Source organism: Dipodomys merriami, unplaced genomic scaffold (assembly GCF_024711535.1).
Source record: "Dipodomys merriami isolate MVZ:Mamm:240054 unplaced genomic scaffold, mDipMer1.0.p SCAF_187, whole genome shotgun sequence".
Taxonomy (NCBI): domain Eukaryota; kingdom Metazoa; phylum Chordata; class Mammalia; order Rodentia; family Heteromyidae; genus Dipodomys; species Dipodomys merriami.
In genome coordinates this window covers 785,601-792,481 of record NW_027203237.1, presented here as the reverse complement: position 1 = coordinate 792,481, position 6,881 = coordinate 785,601, and the positions used below count along the sequence as shown (strand labels likewise).

The 6,881-nt window shown below is 33.5% G+C and overlaps 1 pseudogene; it reads right to left on the bottom strand.

The window, feature by feature from the left end:
• Positions 1 to 6,307: 6,307 nt before the first annotated feature.
• Positions 6,308 to 6,407, bottom strand: LOC138830265 (U6 spliceosomal RNA; annotated as a pseudogene).
• Between the last annotated feature and the right edge of the window lie 474 nt (positions 6,408 to 6,881).

Here is a 6,881-nt window from a genome sequence, read left to right as displayed (position 1 = left end):
GAAAAGTGATCAATGCAATGAATATCAATACATCACATTGCACATATAAAATCACAGTAAAAATGTTAGAATTCATCATATGATAAAATAACAGGTAGAATTTGCCAAATGCTAATCGATTGTTTTTCCAAGTACTTTACCTATGGTATATAATTTAATCCTCACAATAATTGCATAAAGTGGAACTCCTTACATTTTTAATTCTCAGATGATGATATTGAAGTCTTCAGAGTTGGAATTACTAGTACAGCATTGCACACATGGTGTTAGCCTGACGATCATCTCCCACTGTATCAATTAACCTCATTCTATTTTATGACTAAAATAACAGCACTTTGTCTACAAATAATAGGAAATTTCCCAGAATTATTGTTTTCACTTTCACAATATTTCACTTTATATTTGTTAGAAAATAGGGAACTGTAATATGAAAACTCAAAGTTCATAATCAATGCATACCTCCCTGGTGAAAGGAACTGCTAAAGTATAATATTCTTGATTTCTAGCTCAAAATAGTAGGAATTATATTTTATCCCTTCACTCAACACTGCACTGCCTGGGGACACTATCTCTGTTTAACACTGTCTTACTGAAAGAATGACCTGCCCAATTCCTGATGGAAACATTTTGCAGGTCTTATGGACTAATCATTTCCACATTGTAGCTCAACTAAGTTGTTTACCATTCAAGTATTTTGATTGCTTTTTATACCCAACATTTTGAGAGAAAGTTACTACTTTAAAATGCTATTAAAGCAAGACTGATATTAAAATCACCTTTGGCCCCAGATAAATATTTTATCTTTCCTATACTCAAAAATGCACTCTGACCTATCATTAATGTTAGGAATGAGAGGATAAAAATCATAGACACCAAGACCTAAGTATGAATTAAAGACTCTCCAACTTGTGAATACTATTGGTTTAAAAAGACATAAAGGGCTGGAAGGTGGCTTAGTGGTAGAGTGCTTGCCTTGGATGCATGAAGCCCTGGGTTCGATTCTTTAGCAGCACACAAGCGTAAAGAAAAAAGCTGGAATTGACGCTGTGGCTCAAGTGGTAGAGCGCTAGACTGGAGCTGAAGAGCTGAGGGACAGTGCCCAGAGTCCAGGCCCCACTACCGTACCCCTCCCCCCCAAAATAAAGACATCAATACTACCAATTTTTTCTTCACAATTTCTTATGATACTGAAGATTCAATTATAAACTATTAACACTTGAAAATAACTCATTTTCATGGGAGTAGAACACAAAACACAAGATTAATCCTAATCATATTAAAAGACATTTATTTATACTACAAATTCACTCTTATAACTACAAAGATTCTAAAAATAACTGAAGCACAGTGACACAAAAATTATTTAAATGCATCATCTACATTCAGAGGACTGTGCTAATAGAAAACAAAATTATACTAATAATTAGGGTACCCAATTCATTTACATTCTTTTAATCTATTTCTTTTAGTTTCGTAAAAACTGGCTTTTCATAAAATGATCCATAAAAAAGCCTATATACCCATTTACATTTTCAGATCTTAACAATATTTATTTCAGAAATGTCTTTAGCTGTATTTTCAATGAACTAAAATATTACTAAAATATTTAAATAAAATATTACTAAAAAACTAATAATTAGGTTACCCAATTCACTTACATACTTTTATTCTATTTCTTTTAGTTTCATAAAAACTGACTTTTCATAAAATGATCCATAAAAAAGCTTATATACGCACTTACATTTTCAGATCTTAACAATATTTATTTCAGGAATGTCTTTAGCTGTATAGTCAATGAACTAAAATATTACTAAAATATTTAAATGGTTTTCAGAAATTGCAAGACTCGCACTGGGATATTATTTATATTGGAAAAGATATTCGAAAAGCCTTATTTGTTAAAGTTGTGATCGTTACTCCCACAAAAGAACTACTAATGAAGAAACATTTGTATGTACAAAACAACTTCAAATGCATCCACAATTTGGAGATGACACATGTTTTTGTTTTTTTTAAATATATATCTAACAAGCATAGCCACAATACTAATTTTCAGTAAATATGATGCGATATTCAAACCTTAAAAATACGGGGTTTATTATCTTAGTGTGAATAGATATGATCTTACAAAGAAAGTTATTTTCAACAGACATCTGGAAAGAGTTTATCCACCTTGAGTTTCACAGAAAAAAACAGAGAGTAATACCTATTTGTTCAAGTTGGTCAAAATCACTCCATGAATATTTCTTAAAAATATAACCAATTTAAGAAGTCAAACACATATTTTGTACTGACAGTCATCTTACAGCAATAAATTACTACCTAATTATATGTGTATCTTTTTGCCTAACATATATTAAGAACTGAAAATGATTTCTTTTATCTAACTTACGTTGTAAATGCTTTGATTATGATTATGTTATTAACAAATAAAATGTACAGAAGGGTGGTTCCACTGAAATGACAGAACAGATCACTGATAAATAATAAAAACATTGCAACACAGTTCTTTTCAGCCTCACCCTGTTCATATTGGCAAGCAACATTGCAACAACACACACACACACACAAACACACACACACATAAACACACATGTGTGCACACGTACACACACATATACATGCATGCCAAATTCAGGGTTTATTGTACAAAAAGTTCAAATAAAATATTAGTGTTTAGGACAAATGATAATTTACCTTATTACAAAATGATACATAATCCAGTCACCATTGAAGTTACATTTCATCTGCCCCTCCACATGTTACCACTTAATTTATTTTAGGTAATTCTTTAACTAATTCATTCCTTCTTTAGTTAAATACTAATACTAGATCTTGAACTCAGGGCCTAGCTCTGTCCCAGAATTTGTTACGTTTTTGTTTTAGTTTTCTCAAGTCTAGCATTTTTTTGCTTGTACCACAGCTCCATTTGTAGCTTTTGCTGGTTACTTTCAAACCAGAATCTAATGGACTTTTTTCCTTGGTCTGGTTTCAAACCACAATCATCAGATTTCATCTTTCTGATTAGCTAGGAATAAAGACATGAGCCACCAGTGTGGATCCTACTTTTTCCTATACTTATCTATTGCACATACTTAGATAGCAATTTAATATTGAGAGTATAGAAGCAAGATCTATAGTGATTATATTTTTCTGTCAGAAATTCAAGTTAGTAATGTACCTTTCTTCTTAAGACCACACACAAAAAATAATTAAGAAGAAATCTGATGATGATGATGATGATGATGATGATGATGATGATGATGTGTGTGTGTGGGGGGGGGTGTCTGTACTGTTGCAATATGTTTCACATATAAGCACTGTGCAGGGGTGTCCAGATATTCACAGTAATTGCGTGAATATCTGCCTTGAGCTACCATCTCATGGACAATGTCTAAGTGTCCACTCTAGGCTTCCCGATGAATAGGGGTATACTCATCGTCATCCCTAGTATTCATAGGAGAGGCCTTTTTGGAATGTAGTCTCCACACTGTAGTAAGCGGCAAGAAAAGCACTCTACCACTGAGCCATTTTCGAAGCCAAAGGATTAAGATTCTTGTTTGTAATTTGGTCAAAGCTATGTCTCTTTATGTACGCTACTAAAAATGTATTTACTAATTTCAAGTAAATACATAAATTCTATTTCCATCTCTTTTAACAAATAAAAAATAAAATTGTTTGCTTTGTAAATGGATCAGAAGAATGGAATTTTTGGCTAGCTAGGTCATTGCACATCTGTATCTCTCTTGCTCTCTCTTTCGTGATTTTCATAGACAATATGGTGGCTCCATAATTATCCTAATTTATTTTGCTTTTATATTTTTGGTTGCATAATTTCACTTTCTGCTCTATCATTTCCCAAATCAGCACACATAAACAGAACAACAGAAGTGGTTCTGTGGCTCATGTGGTAGAGCACTTGCCTTGATTTGAAGAGCTCAAGGACGGTGCCCAAGCCCAGAGTACAGGCCCCACAACTAATTTTTTAAAAAAAGAATCTAAATCCTTGATAATTCTTGGAACAGATCTGACTGAAATCAGTTGAATCACACTTTTCCTGCACAATGAAAGGAAAGGTCCAGGCTAGGAAAGCAGCTAGAGAAGGCAGGCAGATTGTATGTGTGACAAAACTTTGTGGAAAATGGTACAGAGGATTACTTACTGGAGATCCACTTGCACTGAAAGCATGATGCTGAACTATTGTTTGCTGATTCTGAGCTATTGCTTTGATCATTATATTCTCCAAGAAGAAAAAATGAAATATAATTGATATCAAAGGACTACTAATACATGTGGTCTCCTCATTAAGCATCTTCAATCATCAAAATCACCTGAAGACAATAGATAGGCCTACTTTTCTTTTTTTGGTCCGGTCTTGGGGCCTGAACTCTGGCCTGGGCATTGTCCCTCAGCTCTTCAGCTCAAGGCTAGCGCTCTACCACTTGAGCCACAACCCCACTTCCGACTTTTTTCTTTTTGCTTATGTGGTGCTGAGGAATCGAACCCAGGCCCTCTGGCATGCAAGACAAGCGCTCTACCACTGAGCCACCTTCCCAGCCCAGGCCTACTTTTTTAGATGGAAACAAGTGTTTTTAAAAAAACAAGGATTTAGGTAGTCATACAAAGGACTTCTATTTTACTACTGAATTATACATTTTTTTTCTAATGTTGGTTACCAATAAATAATGGATCTATTAGAGAGCTGTTAAAGCTCATATATTGAATAGTAATTTCTCTTACACTATATCTTGGTATTTCCCAAATCATTTATGTAGTAGGTTTTGTTTCTTATTTTCTCCTTCCTAGAATAAGCTGCACATGAAGACACCACTGGCCCTCATTTTCAGTCTGTGCATTTGAATACGGAGGAAAATCTTTTCTCTGCTCTCTATCAATTCACTACTCTCCAGTTAGAATAATTTAAAATAGTAAAAATGGAAAAAGAGAAAATAAATCATGATGAAAAAACATGCAGAAAATTCACCGGATTTTTCTGACCATTTCAACCAACGTGAACTATTGGGGAAATACATGGACACCTCATTCCCACTGGTACTCAAAGTCTCTGGTTAGGCAATTCTGATGAAGACAAGGAACAAGATGAAAACGTGAGGAAGGTATCAATTGCAAGAAAATAATGGAGAAGAACCCATGCAAATTTCTTCTTTGGGATGCTGAAATTAATCGGCTTACTACAGTGCCGAGACTACTTGCCAAAAAGGCCACTCATATGTATACTAGAAATGAGGTAAGTATATCCCTCTTCATCGGGAAGCCTAGAGTGGACATTTAGACATTGTCCATGAGTTGGTAGCTCAAGGCAGATATTCATGCAAGAATTCTGAATGGCTTGGCACCACTGCACAGTGAGTATATGTGGAATAATACCAGAATTGATTCTTTCGTACTTAATCATGATGCAGATACCAATCCCCAAACTATGGGCCTCTTGACCCCCTTAAAAATTGTTTCTTGGGATAGAAATAGCAAAGATACGCTGTATCTCCTTCTGTTGAAACATGATATGAAACCGGGATTGAAGAACAACTTGGAAGAAATTGCATTTGATATTGCCAAAAGCACAAGTATGTATCACTACCTATTTGAAGTTGTGGAAGGCTGTACAAATTGTTCTTCTACGTAGTAATGGTTTGGTTAAGTTTCTTAAATTTCAAAAGTGCCAGTCCATCCTTTGTGGCCCAACAAAATATTTTCATAATACAAAACAACAGCAATATCTTAATTTAAAAATTTATGGATTCCATGGTATTCTTCCACGTGAATTGCCTGACTTTGATGTCAAAATGTATTCAAGAGTTGTTTGTATGCATTTATAATGATTTCTGCATAGTTTGTGATTTTTTTTAATTTTATCTTATCTGTTGAAAAGAATAGTATAGAAATTAAAGATATTCCTGGTGCTTGTCTGAAAAAAGTATCTATGTTTGTATAAAGTCCATAATCTATTTCATTGTCTTCTAGATATAATACTTTGAAGTCTACATTGTTTTATAAAATATAGGTTCATTAATAAATGTGTCCTTTCAGATTACATTCCATATAGGAAAAGTTTAAGATTCCTTTTTCCTAAGTCCTTATATTATTTTATTTCTTTGGGATAAAAAGATAATGTTATCTAATTTCAAGTTTTGTAAAGGTTATGCTATGTAATGGCCTTTGAAAGTGAAGGTTTAATACACTGATGTCAAACTAACCTTTAATTCTATGAATTACAGGTTTTGTTACGCTTGTATTTTTGTAATCAACTTTTTCAAAACTGTTTTTCATTTCTTGCATTTTAAGAATGAAAAATATGGAATAATTCACAAATTTTCATACCATCCCTGTGCAAGTGCTATGTTAATCTCTGTATTGTTGTAATTTGTGTAGACTTGCTGCTGAAGCATGGAATATCCTCTTAATTTAAGTAGTTAACAATGTAACCTTTATACAGGCATATATCCTTGGTTGCCTATTTGTAACAAGGAACCTTTATTGTTCCTAAATATGCAATTGATCTTATTTCTATAAATTTCTATGTATAGCGGAAAAAATTTATATTGTTTGGTCGATTGCTCACATTTGCCATTTTTTGTCAATGACTATTTTGTCGTTTTCATTTTAAATTTGATCATATTTTGAAGCCTTTATAGCTAAGTCCAAAGGTAATGGCTTTTCAAGTACTTATTTATCAACTGAGTTAGCTTTGTGGAGCTAATGGATTCAAAGTAAGCCTTGCTTAAAAGCTACTTCTAAACTTCTGCAGGTTAAAATTTCTTAAATGAGGTCTCAGTGGTACAAATGTCTTTCTGACCCTTTACCCTTCTTCCATGTAGGAACAGACCAACCAGAATATCTTACCCTGACAGCATAGATTGTCT